Source organism: Gastrolobium bilobum, unplaced genomic scaffold (genome assembly GCF_033153095.1).
Source record: "Gastrolobium bilobum isolate Gb01-03AN ecotype WA unplaced genomic scaffold, APGP_CSIRO_Gbil_v1 utg14161, whole genome shotgun sequence".
NCBI lineage: Eukaryota > Viridiplantae > Streptophyta > Magnoliopsida > Fabales > Fabaceae > Gastrolobium > Gastrolobium bilobum.
The window spans coordinates 111,854-132,270 of NW_026896507.1; the positions used below are offsets into that span (position 1 = coordinate 111,854).

The 20,417-nt window shown below is 33.9% G+C and overlaps 1 pseudogene; it reads right to left on the minus strand.

The window, feature by feature from the left end:
- Positions 1–439: 439 nt before the first annotated feature.
- Positions 440–11,272, minus strand: LOC133300120 (auxin efflux carrier component 2-like; annotated as a pseudogene).
- Between the last annotated feature and the right edge of the window lie 9,145 nt (positions 11,273–20,417).

The window sequence follows — 20,417 nt, forward strand, 5'->3', positions numbered from 1 at the left end:
TAATTTTGAATATGTATTTTTTTTTTTTTATTTATTTAATATTAATTTTTGATTAAAAAAAATTACCAAAAAAAGAAACTTTTCAAACATTTCTCAAGTGAGAACACATTGGTGAAATTGAAGGAGGGAGTCACACATCATCAAACTTTCCAATGTTATTTATTCCCTTAGTATATATAATGATATAATACAAATATTGATATGTGAAGACTCTCTCGCGCCTCATAGGTTGTAATCTCTTGCTTTCCTACCTAACTAAAAGATTTTTCCATTAACAAATAGAGAGAATGAAGAGTGAGCTGGAAACTTTTAACAAATCTAATATACTATATATAATTTCTCTTTCCTTCTCTAAACCCAATATCTTGAGCTTGACTTGGATTTACGTACAGTGACAGCATCATACTTCTTTTCTATTTCTTTTGCTTCCCAAGATAGATTAGACTCCAAGTAGCACATAGTAGAGTATTGTTATGGGCAATGCAACCAGCATTCCAAATATAACCCTGCACAATTTGTGAAGTCTCTTTTAGAATTTATTTTATATGCCACAAGTCCACACAATCACTTGCATCTATTGCATTTTATTAAAAATAGATTTACAAAAGACACTTATGCAGTACTGAGTATATCTGCATGGAGATTGTATTCTTTGGCAAACACAAAGGAACGATACACTGGGGAAGGGCAGCCTGCAAAAATTAAACTTATTATCATAAATAACTAAGAACAACAACATTTGACTTTGATTAAATGACAAAGTGGGTTTCATATATATTTCACCTGAACAATTGCAACATGTAAAAGAACTCCACGCATACCGGTGCCTATTGAGGTTGCTGCAATTACAGCTGGACCTGTCAAGAACCTAACAGCCATAGAAAATGCTGCCACAGATTTTCCACAGGCAATGATCTTGGGTTGTAATTCCATGAACAGACCTGTTTAAGAAAGCATTTTATTATAAATGGTTCCCATAATAATTAACATACATTTTTTTAGGACAATGGCAAAATTAAAATGAAAGGAAGGAAAAAAAAATTAAAAAATTATAAGGCTCGAGAGAAGTACCTAGACTGAACATGGCTATTCCTAGACCAGCATCAGAAAGTATTGAGATGGAACCTTTCACAATATTAAGAATGAGAGTGGATCTTCTTCGCTGAAGATTCTGTCTTGCTTCCTTTTTGACTGGAAAGAGGTAATCGAGTCCGTGACTAATGTTCAAGAAAATGAAAAATAGAATGAGAGTGGATGAGAGGAAAGGATGGGTTTGGGTGAAGAATCAGAGCTGAGAAAGGCGTTGTGAGAGAAAAATAAAGATACCATTTTGAAATTTGGTATTTATAAGAATAATTGAGAGATGAGAGGAACTGAAAAACTTTGTTTAGGTAGGATAATTTTCAATATCATTAATAGACTTTTCATTTTCTAGTAATTTTCAATTAAGAACCTTACACTTCCAATGTAGAAATGATAGTGGGGCATTAATTAGATGTCTCCCACTAATTCCTTACTTTCAAATTTTGATTTATTTTATTATTATTTATTTAATATTAATTTTCGATTAAAAAAAATCCAAAAGAAGAAAGTTTTCAAATTTTCTCAAGTGTGAACACATTGGTGAAATTGAAGGAGGGAGTGATACATCATCAAACTTTCCAATGATATTTATTCCCTTAGTATATATTCCCTTAGTATATATAATGATGACTAGAGAAAAAGTTGTCTATAAATTCAATTCCATTAATTGCGGGCATGCTACCAAAATCAAACGTTTTCTTAAAACAAAACAAAATATGGTTGAAATTAATTTGGAACAACAGTGTGTGGAGACCGCGTGCGCAACTTGTACATGGTCTTTGGCCCTTTTGTGATTATGCAAAGTCAACACCTAAATAGGCACAATAAACATATACAAAATAACGGGTAAGACCAAGTTTGAGAATTAATTGATATTATGAATTTGACGAACAAAATGGCATTGCTCTCGCAGTTTTGAATTCATATCTGTAAATCAATTAATTTAAAATATGTCCACGCAAGTTTTTCTTCCTAATTTTTTCTTTATCCCTGGTCATCGCAGTTACTCAAGCTGACCGAACCTTTCGTTCAAAAAATCTGAGAACAACAATTCCATTTTTCTTACAAATCTGCTCACGACTGTTATTGTTGTTTTCTATGTAAATTTCACACTCATATTACAAGAAATAAAACAAGAGCTTTGTTGTATTCTCTTAAAGTACTTTTTTAATTTTCTTAATATTAATAAAAAGTATTAAATAAAAATATATTTAATGCATTGAAAGAATATAAAAATAATATAATAAAGAGGATTATTTGAGAAATTTTCACATTATTTAAATTCAAAATAACTTTTGTTTGAGATATTAAAGACAGTCCAACCCCAATGGTGCTGAATAGTTAAATTTTATCATTATTGGGACTTATATTAACCTACTAACACTATTTCTCAATTATTAAAACCTTTACCAATTTATTCGTACTATGCTTAATTTTTACTCATTTTTCGCTTTAAAAATCAAATTTTTAAATATATTTACTAGATTATTTGTCTTTAAATCAAATTTATCATTATTTTTTTATTAATATAAATCATATATTCTCTTTTTTCTTTATCTTGTTAGGATATCAAGATTTGTTTAGCAAACCATAACGGTTAAGATTAATTGTCATTATTTAGCATCCGTTAGGATTTGTTTCGCAAATCATAATGGTTGACATTAATTAGCTTATATTAGGATTTGATTAGCAAATTGCAATGGCCGGCATTAATTAGCTTTCACGAACAAAATGATCATTGATAATAATCCAAATAATTAATTTAGGTAATTGGGAATTAAGATGTAATTAAGGGGCTAAAATTAGATTAAAAAAATCTCATTTTGAACTAAATCATTTTTCGGGGTAAAAATGCAATTATTAAAAGTTTGGGGTAAAATTATAATTATGCAAAATTTACCAAGACCCTAAATATTAATTATATGTATTACATTTCAACTAAACTTGTCTAACCAAGAATCATAAGTTAAGGGAGTTGAATGAGTGGGTGGCTATTATGATAAGTGAAAAAGATAAATGGGTTTTTTCCTAAATGAGATATTTCTAAAAGCAAAAAGGCCAATTCTCTATCTCCATTCACTTTTTCCACTTTTCCTCTTAGCTTCTCGTGGATCTCCCCCTCCCTCTTCATTCTCATGGTTCCTTCTCTTCAAGAAGAAAAGACCTCTTCTTGTTTCTTCTCCCTAAACCACCGAGCCAAGTTGACCCACTACCATCACCATATTCCACACTCATAGTCATCTTGGAAAACCCACATATGCTCTAGGAGCCAAAGAGAAAACTTCCCTCCCCTTGAACCTATTTGGAGTGCCACTTAGGATTGGAGCAAGGAGGTGACTATCTCACTTTCGAAGCTTAGAAATCCTAATTTCTTCTTGTTTAAAGCTTGAGAGGTAATAATATATGGCTCACTTGGATTTCCTTAAGGATTTTATAATTTAGGGTTCATGGAATTTGGAGATTTTTAATATATGGGTTAAGTGTTGTAATTGATGGTTGTTTTGTATATATTTGATGTAGGAATGTTGATTCTAGAGGTGATTTTGAGTTGGAACCCACATTGGACTAGGATTTCAATCTTGGGTTTTGAAGAATTGCGGGCAAGTACTCATTCCTTGTATATTGATGAATTAAGCCATGAACTTGAAGAATTCATATTTGAAATATGTTGTTGATGGCATATTTTAGGTGTTGTTTGTCGACATTGTATAATTGTCGTTTTGGTTGGAACAAAGGAGGAACTTTAGAATCAAGCTTAAGAAAGGTAAATTTTTGGATCTTGAGATTAGTCCCACTTAATATTCAACCATACCCTTTTGGGGTAACGACTATTATTTTAGATGATTGATTAGATTGTTAGAATATGGTGTAATGTGCATTCATACAGAGAATCGTTGTTTGTTGGTGTGTGGACCAATAAACAAGCACCAGAGGCTAGATTGCATAATTAGTGTACGGACTAATGTGCAATTTGATATATGATATGATGTGCTTAAGCGTATAGCCATGGAATCATTAGTTGATCATTGGCTAAAAGAATATAGTATGAACTACCCCTTGAGGGATGTATTTGAAGAGATTTCACTCTTAGGAGTTTCATAAGGACGCTCGTTTGTAGTATGACTCATTTGAGTGATCTTAGTGTACTAGGTACACGGAGGGCATTCATGCTTGTTAGGTTCATTGGCCAAAAGAATATGGCATGGGCTTTACTTTAGGGAATTATCCTAAGATATCAAAGTCTTGGAAGTCTTATATGGGACATTTGTTTGAGTGACGGCTTTTCAAGTTATCCTAGTATATCGGGTGCCCGGATTGATCAACTCTAGATTGTATCACTGACTATATGATGTTATATTATACCATGTTGTTCTACCCTTTCATGCAGGTAAGTAAACTTGAAGGCGGAGTGATCTCCAAAGGTCTTTAGTTTACTGATATTCGTCTTTCACCCGATATAGGGATATGTTTCAGGTTCTCAAAGAGGAGGGACTGACTCAACCCGAGGGAAAAAGCATGCTTAGTCATTAAGGCTAATTGTGTAGCTTGATATTAATATGACATTTTTGGGTTTTACTTGTAAATACTTTGGAGTATAGTTATTTGTAAAACCATTCTTTGGGGAAAGGGTTGAAGATGTTATTGATGACTTGTAATGCAAGCTTGTTATTGATGAATGTGAAGTGTTGAATGCAAGAATGATGCATATTTGGATGTAATCTACTTAGAACCTTAATTATGTGTTTTGCTAATGGCTTGAAACCAAGGAAATGTATTTTTATACGTAGACATTATATGATGAACCCATGGATAAATCCCTCTGGAAATCAATGTGTAGTGATTGGTTTCATCTATATAGTTTGTGATATGATCAATTAAGTGGTAGGAGTTGTGTTAATGCTCAAGAATGGGGACTAGGGCACTAAAAAGAAGACCTTAATTAGTTATTGGATTAGCGCGTTAAAGCGCACTCTTTGGGCACTATAACACACTATAGCAGAAAACCCCAAAGTTTTTGTTTGAGTGTGTTAATGTATAGATAGTGTGCTACAATGCCCTGGGATACGTGTTTTAATGCGCTAAGTCAGTGAAGAAATACCTATTCCGCGTTTTACAACGCGCTGGACCAATTATGATGTTCCATCTTTTACATCTCCAATCTTGTGTGGGCCACTTGATATGAGGTTGTAAGCTCGTATAAGACTTTCCTACCTAAGTTAAGCTTTGTAACTTATAAGTTAGACATTAATGAGCACAGAATGAACTTAGTTCTTAAAAAGGAAAAAGTTTATCCATTTTTTCACCATAAATGTCATTTACTTTACAAAATTGTAACTTAAGGAGTTGTCTTAGAATTAACTAACTAATTAAGAACTAATACAAGTGCACGTAATACCATAATTAGGTTAATACACCAGGTGCACACAGGGTATTACATAATGCGGCTTGGTTATCACATAAAAGCGGCGATGCATGGTTGACACCAAGTGAAGCCAATAATGATTTTAACCAAATAAGCTAGGGAGTGAAAGTTTAAATAAAGTGGTATGAAATAACCAATAAGTACATATGGGTTAGAGGGCAAGCAACCCGATCTGAATTACAATAAGCACAAAGTTTGAGATCACAATCCTTACATACGAAGAGACCTTTTCTATGATTGGTTTTAAGATAACACAAAAATTGAATTACTACTTCTTAATGCTTCACTTTAGGGTGTTGCACGAATTGTGATAATATGTGAACTGAATAATTTAATTATGGCGGGTGATTGTGAGATATACTAGTCTTCCAATAATGCAAAAGTAGTGAGCATGGTCAAAATATATTGACCCCTTAGCCATAACAAACTTATGATTTGGATCAATGTGAAGTTAATTAACGGATTAAGGAGGTTAATAAGACTAAAAATTCACTAGGGACCAAAATGTAATTATGGAAAGTTTAGGGACCAAAATGAAAATATGCAAAAGTTGCTCTAAACTTAATTATGATGTCATAATGTGAAAGTTCAAAAAATTGTGTGGGATGAAAATGATGCTATTAATGGTTAATTAATTTTCTAGGTTAAAAAGTTATGATTTAATGAAATTCTAAGGACCATTTAGGAAATATTGAAAGCTTAGGCAAAGTCTTATTAGTTTTATGACCAAACTTAAGATATTTTGTGGCTTTCTTCTTCCATCGTGAATGACCCTTCAAATCAGCACCATGGCCGACCAACCATGATTAATTTCATAAAAGTTATAGATTTTAGCCTAAGAACAAAAATCCAACCATTTGTTTCCCTAGAAAAGCCTTGTGTGAGGAGATTCCTTCATTCTTCATGTTCGACCAATTATGTGTTCATGGAGCTAGAATGAGCTTTTGAAGCCTTGAAGCTTGGAAATATGATCCTTGAGTGATTTTGATTTTTGTGGACTTTCATGGTAAAAAAACTAAACTTACACCATTGATTCTTGAAGTTCATGATGCCAGGTTTTGAAGGATTTTGAATGTTGATGATCAGGATGGTTGGTTGTGATTTTGATGTTGATTTATATTCCTTGATTGGTTTAGTGATGAAACCACCAAGTGTTGGTCATTGCAAAGCCTTGAATGTTAATGAATCCACTTGGGCATGAATTTCGCAATTCTTGAATTTGGACATTAGAAGCTTGCTTGATCTTGTGTGAAACTAGAAATCTATTTCTAGTATCATTCTAAGTAATTACAAGGAAAGAAAGCCTTACTTTTATTAGTGTTCATGATTAATTACGTAATGTGATCATTCTTTAAGAATAGTTTTAAATGGTCTTGACTTGAAATGGGCTTGAATTGTTATGAAAAATGTGATGAGAAATTATTTGTAAGGGAAAAAAATAATTGAAGTAACATAAGACCATTTTCAAAAATATGATGCATGAATAAAGTGTTGGATGTTGGTATTTTAACACTTGAAATGGGCTTGAATTGACAAGGAATGGTATTTAATTGAGGGCAAGTAATGAAACAACCATTTGAACCATTGTTTCAATTATGGTTTAAGAATAAAGTAAGGGTGTTTTATGTTTTAAGCCTTGATTGAAATTTAATGATGATTGTTGCTTGGTTAATGATATAGTGGTGAACCTTGTGATATCCAAGTGAAAGATTAAATATTGGATCAACCTATGGAACTAGACCTTGTTTCTTGAATTCCAAGGAAAGGGTGAGCATTTGAATACCATACTTTTAAGCATATTCAAGCATTGGCTTAATGGATTGTATGTTATATATGTTGATGAATGGATTTGTATTCTTTGAATAGGTATTTTGAGGTTGAAGCCCAGATGCTTGAAATATCAAGTGTTAGGATAAGTTACTAAACCTAAAGTTTTGATAGAAATTGGGAGGCTTTGACATATTGAAGATTATGTTGTGTAAATTGTTTGCTTGGCTTTTGCCTTAAATAAGGTTGGATTGGTGAAATTGCCAAGTGTTGAATAGGTTGCTAGAAGCTCGAAGAAAGCTTGTAAAGGAAGAAACTACAAGAGGCAAACTCTTGGATCTTGGGGCTTATCCCCTTTATTGTTATGACATTCTCCTTTGGGAATAATGGTTATACTTGGATGATTGAATGGATGTTAGATAGATAGCATAGTTGCATTCAAATAAGAATATTATATAGATGTTATATGATGATTGAATGGATGTTATGTGATGATTGAATGACTGAACAGTTCTTGGCCAATTAACTTATACATGAACTTTTTTGGGGAATTTATCCATTGGGACAACCCTTAGAAGTGTATTTTCTTGGGAAATTTATCCTTTGGGACAACCCTTGGACTGGTTATATGTGAGGTTTCTTTTGGGGAGATTTATCCTTTGGGATAACCCTTGGAGGATTCAGAATTTGAATATGAGGTTATTATGCTATGTTATCTAACCTTTCATGCAAGAAATGAACTCATGGGTGGAGGGATCTTCCAAGAACCCTGAATTTATTTAGATGCCATCTCACCCCTTGGGGATCATATTTCAGGTACTTCAGCTGAGGAAGGTAGGACCTCACAGGGCAAGAAGCCTGTATAGAGAATGTGGCTCATATGCTGGAGATGTGATATATATATATATATATATATATATATATATATATATATGATGTGTAGTCGTGTATGCATTTTGGAAAGAAACTTGTATACTTCGATTAAGGCTTGTATTTATTTTTATTTTTTGGAAAACTAAGGCTTGTATTTATGATATGTTAGTCTTTTGATTTGAGCATTCAATCATGTAATGGTAATATTCAAATGATGTAACAGGATTAAGGATTACATTATGCATGTAATCTGAGGAACTGTAAGGATGGCCATGTATCTCTTGTGCTAGTTTGTGTGCATTGGTTAAATGTAATGCAATTAGGGCTTATGTAAACTTATGTACAAATGAGGTATGTTAAGATTATGAATTTATGTAAGTATTGGCACGAAGCCATTTGTATGTATGAATCCATGGACGGATTCTAGGTTTATGCCACTCGATAGTATGAGTTATGTAAAGATTGAGTTAACTGTCTATCAGGCACTTGTGATGGAATTTGGAACCATTCCTATATGTCTAATTTATAGTCATGATGACTTCCATGAGTTTCTATCCAAGGTGATATATGTCTATCATGCTCGGGTAGAAAGTTAACATTAATTATGGTTTACCGAGTTATCAAGTAAGAATATTGTGCAGGTATAGGACTGTACAATTGATGATAATATGAAAGATACAATATGCATAGCAATACATAAGGAAAAAGTTGATTCACATTATTACCTAGTGTAATAGTGATACTTTTATTAAAGTCTTCCACTTAATTATTTAAGTATGCTACGCTTAATACCATAATGTATGATAATACATCAGCTGCAGACAGGGTGTTACATAAATCCTAACTGAGAGTATATCATAAGCATATATTCTTTGGCATAGAAAAAAATCTGAGGATCCATGTGAAACTTAATGCCCAAGAAGCACTTTAAAAGTATTAAATCATTTATTTTAAAGCAAGAATTGAGATAGGATTTCCAGTAGCAGAGTCATTCCCATCCAGCACTATGTCATCTAGATATACAAACAATGCAAGGACAATGTGGCCCTTTTGGAAAGTAAGCAATATAAATTTGGCTTTGGATTGCCAAAAACCAAAATTTTCAAGAGATGAACAAAGCTTGTCAAACTAGTTGCACGAAGATTGATGCAAATCGTAAAAGAATTTCTTTAAGCGAAAAATTTGACTATAAGAACCCAGAGAAATCCTCGTAGGATTCTCATATAGACTTCTTCGTGGAGATAACCATAGAGAAAAGTATTGTTAACATCCATCTAATGCAATTCTCACCCTTTAACAATTGCAACCTAAGAAATGTGCGAACACTCACCATTTTAGCCATTGATGCAAATATTTCCTTACAATCTTCCCTCCAACCCGATTGTTACCCGTAATGACAAGTCTTGCTTTGAATCGCTCCATTGTGTCATCAAACTTGTACTATTTTATAGACCCATTTTCTAGGTACAATATGTTTGCTAGGAGGTAAATGGGTGAGAATCCATGTCTAATTGTCTTCCAATACATTGAACTCCTTTGCATAGCCTCACCCCAATAAAAGTCTGCCATAGCTTCTTTAAAGGACTTTTGTTCTACCTCATCGTTAATAGCTAGAAAAAAATATTGGTGCTGGATAGAAAAATTAGAATAAAAGGCATAATTGTCAATAAGGTATAAAGTACCTAGGGAGCATCTGGAATGATTGAGCGCAATGTAGGTGTATATCTAGTAGCATTGTCACATTTACAATCTTTCAAACAAGATGGTGGCTTTCTCTCCCAATGACCATGTCCAAAAGAGGATGAGGGTGGTTTAGAAGCATCTAGAGGTGATGTTGCACCTAATTGATTGCTTGGAGATGCAAAAGTGTCATAATTTACCTTAGCTCTCAGTCTATCATTTAGGGAAGATGGCCCAAAAATGGATGACTATAGCAACATGGAGTCAGTTGTTTGTTGGTCAAGGATAAAGGACTACTTTGCATATCATAATCTAGGGAAATGATAGGAAAAATGTGACACTGGTCATCATAGGCAGACCAAGAGGATACAAATAGAAAAATATTTTCATGAAATCGAACATCGTGGGAGACAAATGTATTTCTTTAAGTCTCAACATCATAGAATTGCCATCCTTTTTGTCCATAAGGGTAAACAAGAAAAATACACTTGTATGAATGTGAGTCAAAATTGTTTTGTGGCTTAGGGCGTAGATGTTCATACCATGGACAACCAAGCATGCACAAATGAGAAAATTTTGGAATAATTTTGAACAACTTTAAGGGGTCTTCCACTGAATCAAATTAGAAAGTGACCAGTTGATTGCGTGTACATCAGCAAGAACACACTCTTCCCCAAAATTCAAAGGGAAGATTAGTTTGGAATCGTAATGCACGTGCAACATTCAGACCATTTTGTTATGGGGTGTCTAAACATGAAATTCTTGGAAAATAACCAGATCATCATATAAAGTCATATCTAAACGTAAAACTTTGATGGTCGTTCCAAATTGTGTGTACACCATAGAAAGAAACTTTTTAAGAACGAAAATGTTTCATTCTTCTCAGCCATGAGTAAAACCCAAACAACCCTACTATCATCATCACATATGTGTACAAGATCAAAGCACCTCTTACTATGTTGAATATTGTGGGGAAAAACTTTTCTTATCTACTTAGCACATTAGCAAGCATCAGATGCATAGTCATCATGTGTCCTACTCCCGACATCAGCCACAATGGGAAGGAAAGAAAGAACCTTGAAGGAGTGGTGCCTAGTTTACAATTTCATATCTCTAAGGACTCCTTACGATGAACAACATATGCAAAATGGTATACTGACTTAAACACATACGCTCCAACTTGTTGCTTACCCACACTAGTCAACATCTTCATGGCTGGTCCTACATGACACACATATTATTAGTAAAAATAATCTCTTTTTTATTGCTGTGAAGTAATTGTCCAACCAACACAATCCTAATGGTCATATCATGGTTTAGTTGGATTGTTCCACATCGAGCTCCACGAGGTATCATTCCATTTGGCAAACCCATAGATGAAGGCTCAATGGTTTCAACATTTGTTAGCAAATCTGGGTTTTCCGACATATGATGAAAGGCCCCCATTATCGATCAACCAAGTAGCCATAAATGGGATCTTACCAAACAACCTATCTAAGCTTGTAGCGAGGTTATCAATAAGAGTAAGCAGGTGTAACGCTCGGCCACTTACAAGAATCAATGACTGTCCCCACACACTAACACGAAACTTTTCAGTGTACTTTGTCCTCACTCGCACACATCCCGGAAAAACTTCCCAGGAGGTCACCCATCCCAGAATTGCTCCAAGTCAAGCACGCTTAACTGTGGAGTTCTTTCGATCCGGGCAACGAAAAGTAGATGCATCTTGTTAGTATAGGTAGTACCAATTAATTCTTATAAGTTATTCCCAACTGTGCCGTCCCATACCAGCACAGTCTCTGGAATCCCTCTCTTTCGGGTGTTGATTCGATTCATTCATGAACCCCCAAGGTGCAAGATTTGGCATGAGCCGCTCATTGTCCGTGCTCTTTCGCACCGGCGATCACTCTCTGCCCTTGCCAGCTCTTGGGATGTTACATGCCCACCAGCTTCCGCCTGGTTCGTCCTCGAACCACACCGTACTGGAAGAGAGGCCCTACTCTAATACCACTTGTAACGCCCGACAACTTGCAAGAATCAATGACTATCCCCACACACTAACACGAGACTTTTCAGCGTGCTTTGTCCTCACTCGCACACTTCCCGGGAAAACTTCCCAAGAGGTCACCCATCCCAGAATTGCTCCAAGTCAAGTACGCTTAACTGTGGAGTTCTTCCGATCCGGGCTACCGAAAAGTAGATGCATCTTGTTAGTATAGGCAGTGCCAATTAATTCTTATAAGTCATTCCTAACTGTACCGTCCCATACCAGCACAGTCTCTGGAATCCCTCTCTTTCGGGTGTTGATTTGATTCATTCATGAACCCCCAAGCTGCAAGATTTGGCATGAGCCGCTCATTGTCCGTGCCCTTTCGCACCGGCAATCACTCCCTGCCCTTGCCAGCTCTTGGGATGTTACATGCTCACCAATTTCTGCCTGGTTCGTCCTCGAACCACACCGTACTGGAAGAGAGGTCCTGCTCTGATACCACTTGTAACGTCCGGCCACTTGCAAGAATCAATAACTGTCCCCACACACTAACACGAGACTTTTCAGTGTGCTTTGTCCTCACTCGCACACTTCCCGGAAAAACATCCCAGGAGGTCACCCATCCCAGAATTGCTCCAAGTCAAGCACGCTTAACTGTGGAGTTCTTTCGATCCGGGCTACCGAAAAGTATATGCATCTTGTTAGTATAGGTAGTACCAATTAATTCTTATAAGTTATTCCCAACTGTACCGTCCCATACCAGCACAGTCTCTGGAATCCCTCTTTTTCGGGTGTTGATTCGATTCATTCATGAACCCCCAAGCTGCAAGATTTGGCATGAGCCGCTCATTGTCCGTGCCCTTTCGCACCGGCGATCACTCCCTGCCCTTGCCAGCTCTTAGGACGTTACAGCAGGAGTTGAATTACTTCTTGTGTGAGGGCTAGTGCATTCGCATATGCACCAGTGGACACAATCCAAACATCACTATTTTTCACAACTTGCGTTAAAACTCTGCGATTGTCATCACAAAGAACACAATTTTGTTGTTACTATTTTAAGTTGCCTTTGCAAAGAAACACCAAAGAAGAAAATTGCTAAAGCTACTTATAGGATGTATAATGTTTTTTTTATCAACGCTTTGATACCATATTGGAAATATTCTATGCAGAGTCGTCTCGTATTGATTGAGAGATATATCTTTATAGATATGTTTATAATAATATGCACAGTCATCTTCTTTGGATCGATGCTTTGATACCATATTGGAAATTTTCTATGCTGAATCAACTTTTATTGATTGACCATAGGGTGGCACACAAAGGCTCAATAAACCTTGGTGCTCTTACAACCCACAATATACGACAAATAAGAACATTACTTAATATACAAGGTATTATCCATAGTTTTCTTATATTACAAGTTATTTCTTCCATTTCAATCACATGATTCCATTTTCATACATTCCCATAACAAGATAATATCATTACCTAAAATAGATATATTGCCCCTGCATAACGTACATCCATAGTTGAATACACAAGGTCCTCAATTTATCAATTTACATTTAAATCCACTAACAAATATAACTATTACACATTTGACAAAATAACAATAATACATGACCATTAGACTTAGCCCCAAAATGATACATGAACAAACCCTATGCATGGTACATATCAATCATGTTATGATACACGTTCATGTACTAAGTCTAATATACAACATGAAATTCCAAAATGCATCAAGTCCTATATGCATGGTGCACTCCAAAATATTCCACTCCACATCACTATGTAGGCCTCTTGCCCAATACTCTTGTAGCACCACTAGACGTAACTGAAATGATGCCCCATAACGCGGGGTGAGATATACGAATACATCTCAGTAAACCAAGGATTCTGGAGGATCACTCCGCCCAATGTCTCACTTAGATGTGCAACAGCAATAATACAAATATAATAGAGCATACATCAATACAGCAATACTGCAATATGGAAATATGGCAATACGACAATACGATAATATGGTAATCCCAATCGGGTCCACTTCCAAGAATATATCCCCGGGATATAATTCAAGGCACCAATTTTATAACTCCTGAGACATTCCTAGAGTGCTCCTCAACAAATAACGACTCTATGGCATCCGGCCAACTGAAACTCCATACGAAGGCCTCTCCAGTGGAAGTCCCCTACGGCAAATACGGCAATAATATTCTGGCCAGAGATACAGGTATAATCACACATACACCAAACAACATCCACAATGCATGATCATGTTATACACATATTATTACATTCAACAACTTCCAATCACTACCCCACAGGGCATGGTGGAGCACAAACGGGGATTAACCCCAATACCAAGGGATTACCTGTTATAAGCTCCCAAGCTAGGTAGCTTCAACCATAAGTTACCTCACACTTTATCTTTAACAAAGAAATGCCATAATCCTTATGGTCAAGGACCAAAGGCAATCCAAAAGAGCTCCAAGAGTCAGTCCTCTACAGTCGTGGCCGAGGGAGGCAACCTGAAATGATCACACGCACATGACCATCAATTAACTTGACCATCACACTATAGGTTCGGCCACAAGGTCCAAAAATGTTACCCAATATGTTTCTATTACATCCAATCAACTCTATGGACTATGGCTACATAACCTTTCTCAACACCAATACAATCCTTATTTACCTTAATCTTTCCTTCTAGGCCAAAAGCATGCAAGACAAAGGGCCAATGGATTTTTTTCACTTTTCATGGTTCTACGTACCCATTTAGGTTCATCCCTAATCAATCCAACAGTCACAACACCCACTCATCAAACCAAAACATAGATTTGCATAATTTTCCCAAAATGCAAGCCTAGGCCAAAAATACATATCAAGGGGTCAAAGGTTTTCCACTCAATTCACATGCATTCAACCTTCATTCAACCTTATTCTTAATGATTCAAATTATCCATTACTCGTTTACACGATTTACCAATAACTTGTTTCACAAGAAATCTTAGTTCCTCCATCAAAATTTGTCTAAGTTATCAAACTTTCTCACAATAATTTGTATTGGTTCAATCATCATCATTCATCATTGTGAGCATTAAATTTCAAAAGGATACTACCATTACATGCTTCCAACTGCCTCAATCAACTCACACATAATCAAATTAAATACCCATTTTTAAATCACCAGCAAAACTCAATAGGATTGGGAATACTTACCACAAACTAGCTCCAAAAAGTCTTAGGGTGAGGTTTCGAGTGCACAACCAATCAAAACAAGCTCCAATGGCTCCAATCTCCTCAAAATTTCGCAACCTTGATGGAGGATATCTCAAGATGTAGTGGTTTTTTAAGGAAAATCCATAACATGAATGTTGTTCACTAGATTTTGGATGAATTTTGATGTTGGAACTTTCTTCTAAAGATGTCTAGAAATCAAACAAAAAATCAAGCTTTCTCTAGGTGTTCTAATGGTGCCATCGGTTTTGGTGCTGCATCAAGGAGGAAGAAGATGCACTTTTTCAATTAAACATATGCTATAATATCCCACTTAAGTGAGGTAGGCCCCAAGAGTGTCACCTCCATTTAAACTCACTCATTTAACCCACTAATCTTCAATTAATTCATGAATCATCCATTTAATCAAAATGTTAACATTAACCAAAGTCATTTAATTATCCTTAAACAAATGAATCTGGAGTTTTCTTTTAATTAGATGAAACTACTGTTTTACCCCTAGAGGTGCATTATTGGCACGTTTCCCCAAAAATCCTAAAATTCATCAAATAATACCACTAATCATATTTCTTGATTCTTCTAACATATATTCACTCCTAATGCAGTAATCTTACTTTTCACATTTTTCTATGCAATTGTATTGCAGTATTTTTATCCGGTAAAAATACTATTTATCAATTTTTCAAAAACTTGCCTAACTACTCAATTTTTTGTTCTGAATCCATTTTCAGTATTATTTTCCTCAAATAAGATCTAATTTTACCATTTCACATATCAGATATATGTATTCATCAAATTACCATTACTTTTTGTGTGTATTTTGACTCAAAACAACCCACAATTAAATATTTAATATTGTATTTCAAATATGTGATATATTATACCTCTCAAAATGAAAATCCATACTGTACATATGCATGAGTTTATACCTTTCAAATAAATACTTGAACCTATTACCCTTTTTTTTTACTTGAACCTTCAATAAATCAAGTTATAACTCTAATTTCATCTCGACATTACAACAAACACATAGTCTTCATAATTTTTCATACGTAGGCTGAGGCATATAGGATCCATTAGGTCATCCTATAGTTAGATTTTTAACAATCCAATTAGTTATTTTTCATCAACAATCATCAAAGAATAAAAATCCCTACACTTAGACTTCAAACTGTTGGACAAGTGGCCTCAAACTCAAGAGGGGGGTGAATTGAGTTTTAAAATTATTTTCACAAAATGTCTCACTTCCTTTCTTGAAAGCGATTTTCTTGAGTTAATATAATTTGGCACAAGCAAAGCTTAGAGAATAGAAATTAATACAAGAAAATAGTATGTAATGTGGAGATATAAATAAGTTCAAGTAATCAAATAATGCTAATGTAAAGAGATAAAGAGTTAGAGAGATTGCAAACACTATATATCCTGGTTCGATCACCACCACCGTGACCTACGTCCATATTGAAACCGCCCGTTCAACTTTCCACTAATTATCAAGCTTCAAGGGTGCTTGACAAACCACTACAGCCTTCAAGAATAAAGATTCTTGAAACCTTTACACTTCCACTCACTTACTTAGGTTATGAGCAACCTCTTTCACTAGGGTCTCACTACCCTCAACACAAATGAACAGAATGAGAGTATTTAGAAAAGGATTTGTACTCTTGAAGTACAGATTATACAGGTTGAAGCTTATAGGTATTGATCAATGACACAAGAATAAAGCTCAAAGATGATTTGTGATCAACATGATGGAAAGTAAGAAAATGATGTGAAATAAAGCAAGAATTGTGATTTTGAAAGGTGTCCCATCAAGGGGAACAATGATCACTATTTATAGAGAACCCCCATGACTCTTTGCACACTCATTTTCGCAAAATTAGCCGTTTATAGCCGTTATACTGCTTGTTGTCCAGTAAGTATTCGAATATTATTCGTGAGGTATTCGAATACTTTTCTTAAGGTATTCGAATACTTTGTTCTCAGCACAAGTATTCGAATACAGTCAAGAGAGTATTCGAATACTTTCTTGACAGAACATCAATTATGCAGTTTTATGAGTTGTAAAGCATACATTTTAGTCTCTAATCACTTTTAATGTATTTCCTTGACTTGTACAGAATGTTTTGAGGTTACGAAATATGTCAAGGGTTTTTTTCATAATAATTAAAGTTTTTTAAGTGATAGATGACATGGATAATGCATGCATAGCGTTAAATATCCTTTGAGCTCATTTATGCATCATTAATCAATTACCTTTACATTTAGATCTAAGCTCTCAAGAGCATGTATCAATCTTGATCTTGTGTGTTGAATGATTTGCTCTTGTTGTCTTGTTTGAATTGCTTCCTCGGACTTTTGATGGTTGCGAGTTGTATTATCTTTAACGTTGCTTCTATGCTTGTTTGTTATCATCAAAACTCTTGCATAAGTGAACTCTTCATTTTAAGCGCATTGGTTTCACACAAACCACTTCAAGAAGAATATATCAACAATATCCTTCAAAGAAGAATCAAAACCCCTAATTTTCCCTTGATTGCAGCTGCTGATCGATGGCTTTAAGAGGAGAAAACAAAGCAGACAAAGCTTCTTTCAAAGATTAGAAACTAGGGTTTTACTTACAAGATGACTAGGAAGATTTTCTCTCAAAGAAACTATGGATTTTAGTGAGTAAAAGACCAAGTTCTTGAGCTCTCCTTTTTCCTATGGCTTCTACGGTTTTGTGAAGATGAAGAGTGCAGATTTTGGTCCTTATTTAAGAAGGAAAACCGACCTAGAAGTGAAGGAAATGTCTAGCACACCATTTTTTACTTCTTTTACACTTATGTCATCTTAATCCTATTGGTTGACTTTATTAATCCTTGTCTTAATTTTTATAATTATTATAGACATAATTAACAAGGTTTAAAACTACTTAAAACTCTTAAAATATTCCATAGAATTTAATCATATCATTTAATCAAAGTTTAGACCTAATTTTGCTTAATTGCAAAATGATTCTTATACTTTCACATAATTAAACTTTGACCCCTAAACTTTTTAAATATTACTATAAGGTCCTAATTGACTTGCTTGGCGTGATTTGTGTTTCCATAATTTATTTCATGTTAATCGGATGATTAACAGATCAATTCTAGCTTCCGTAACTTATTTACCGTAAAATTACATAACTTAACTATATAATTTCATAATTTCCTATACGTATGTAATTATATCCATAATAACCGTACATAATTAATTCTTAAAAGTTTGGGTTGTTATACATAATCTTGGGAATGAATATATTTTCCATGATTGATTGCAAGGACACCAACATTAACAGTTATGTGTTTCTAAACAAATACTAACAAATCTCCTTATATATCTTCTTCTAGTTCATTAATATTTACTTTAAATTTATTTACGTTAAAATATGTTTTATTTTCACTTTTCATGGATAATAGTCATTTTAAATGTTTAACTAAACCACTTTTGAAAAACACACGTTTAAATGAAACTAAAATGAAGTCTTAAAATATATTCATATTTTTTATCTTCTTCATTTTATTGTCAACATTAAATTCAACTTTGTTTTTATATGAATAGTGGTATTTTAATTTTAATTTTTTGTAATACATTAATTGTGTAAGATAATCTTCTAGAACTTAAATAATATTTATGAAAAGTATAATTTTCAACCTTCAAATAAATTTTTATTACATTTATAAGATTATTAATGTTAAATTTATTTGATATATTATTTATCCCCAATATTAATCTGATATACCAAATAATTATTTTTTAACTTTCTTTTTTTATTTTAATATTTATATTCTAATTGATAATAAAATGAAAATAAAATGAAAATAAAATACTAAATAATTATTAAAATAATAAATTTTAAATACATAACTAAATATAAATATCAATAAGGGATGGGTTGGAGGGAAAACAATGGAATCAATCCACAAGTACATGAAAGATCCTCCAAGAGAGCAAGAGTCACTATTAAGTGAAAAGTTTGAGATATGTCATCCTCACATTAAAGTTAGTTCCACCACAAAGGTGAAAGTGATCCATCAAATTTGGGGAGAAGAAACATATTGTAATTCATCCTAATATTGAATAAGTTATTAAAAGCAAACCTCTTGCTTTGTATTAGAGAATAAAAACATTTCTTGTAATCCTAATTTGACTAATGGAAGATTGACTTCTTGGACATATGGTTCAGTGCTTTGTACTTCTCACATTGAAGTGATTTTTTATATAAAAAATTTTGTGTCTTTATCTTCTCTTCTATATTTTTATATTTACTTTTACGCAATCCATACATCTGCTTTTCTCCAACAAATACCAAAAAAATAATTAACAATCACATGCAATACAAAATAATTCAATTTGAATTATAGTTTGAGTTTACTTATTTATTGGATAAAAATAAATTTTAATAAAGTCAAGCACAATACACCCAGTATTTGGGTATAGTTAGAGATTTGTTACTCGGTGAAAATTAATGCTTTTTTCTTTCCAATAATGCTTATCGTGGTGTCGATGGCTGGTTTGTGGCGGTGGCTACACCAATAGTGTTGTTGGATGGTGAGTGGTGGTGGTGGTTAGTAGCCAATGGTGGTAAGGTTGGCTCTCACTTCCCAATGAAGCATAGATTACTTTTGGGTGAAGAATTTCTTATCTTATTATGTTGAATCCTGACCTAAGTGTCCCTTTGAATAGTTGCGGTCAGGCTAAAATAAGTCAACAAGTATAGTTTATCTTATCATATTAGTCCATCAAACAATGAATAAGACCAAGGTATGATCATTACTATCATATTCTCACTATCCTATTCTCAATACCTTTGAGGATAACAGATGTGCACAAGAGAATAATAGTGTATCCAAAGAGGAGATGAGTGTGCATAGTGACAATAAGTAGGGAGAGAGTAAGTATCATACAGGTAAACTTTATCTCTTATTTATAGAGTTTACTTGTCTGTAGTAAAATTTTAGACCTTTAATGACTTTTTCGAGGTCCAATACTTGATCCTTTACTACCGTACTAGGATTAGTATTAATTAAGAATTTTTTACTTAATTTTCTCTCTATTGTTGCCCCTCTTGGGTCTTTTGGAATGTGGGCCTTCAAGATGGGCCCATGACAATTTTAAAAAATACACTTGTTTTAAGAGATGTACAAATTACAAGTATAATGAGGTATATTACTTTGAGAAAGAAGAAAGGATAAATTTGCAAATTTTGTTAAACTCGTGTAATCCATGATTTTTTTAATTCTAATTTGTTTAAGGTAATTAACGTAGATTATTATAATTATGTACTAATTAAATTAGATATAATAATCTCATTTGAAATTTGAAAAAACTCTCATTAAA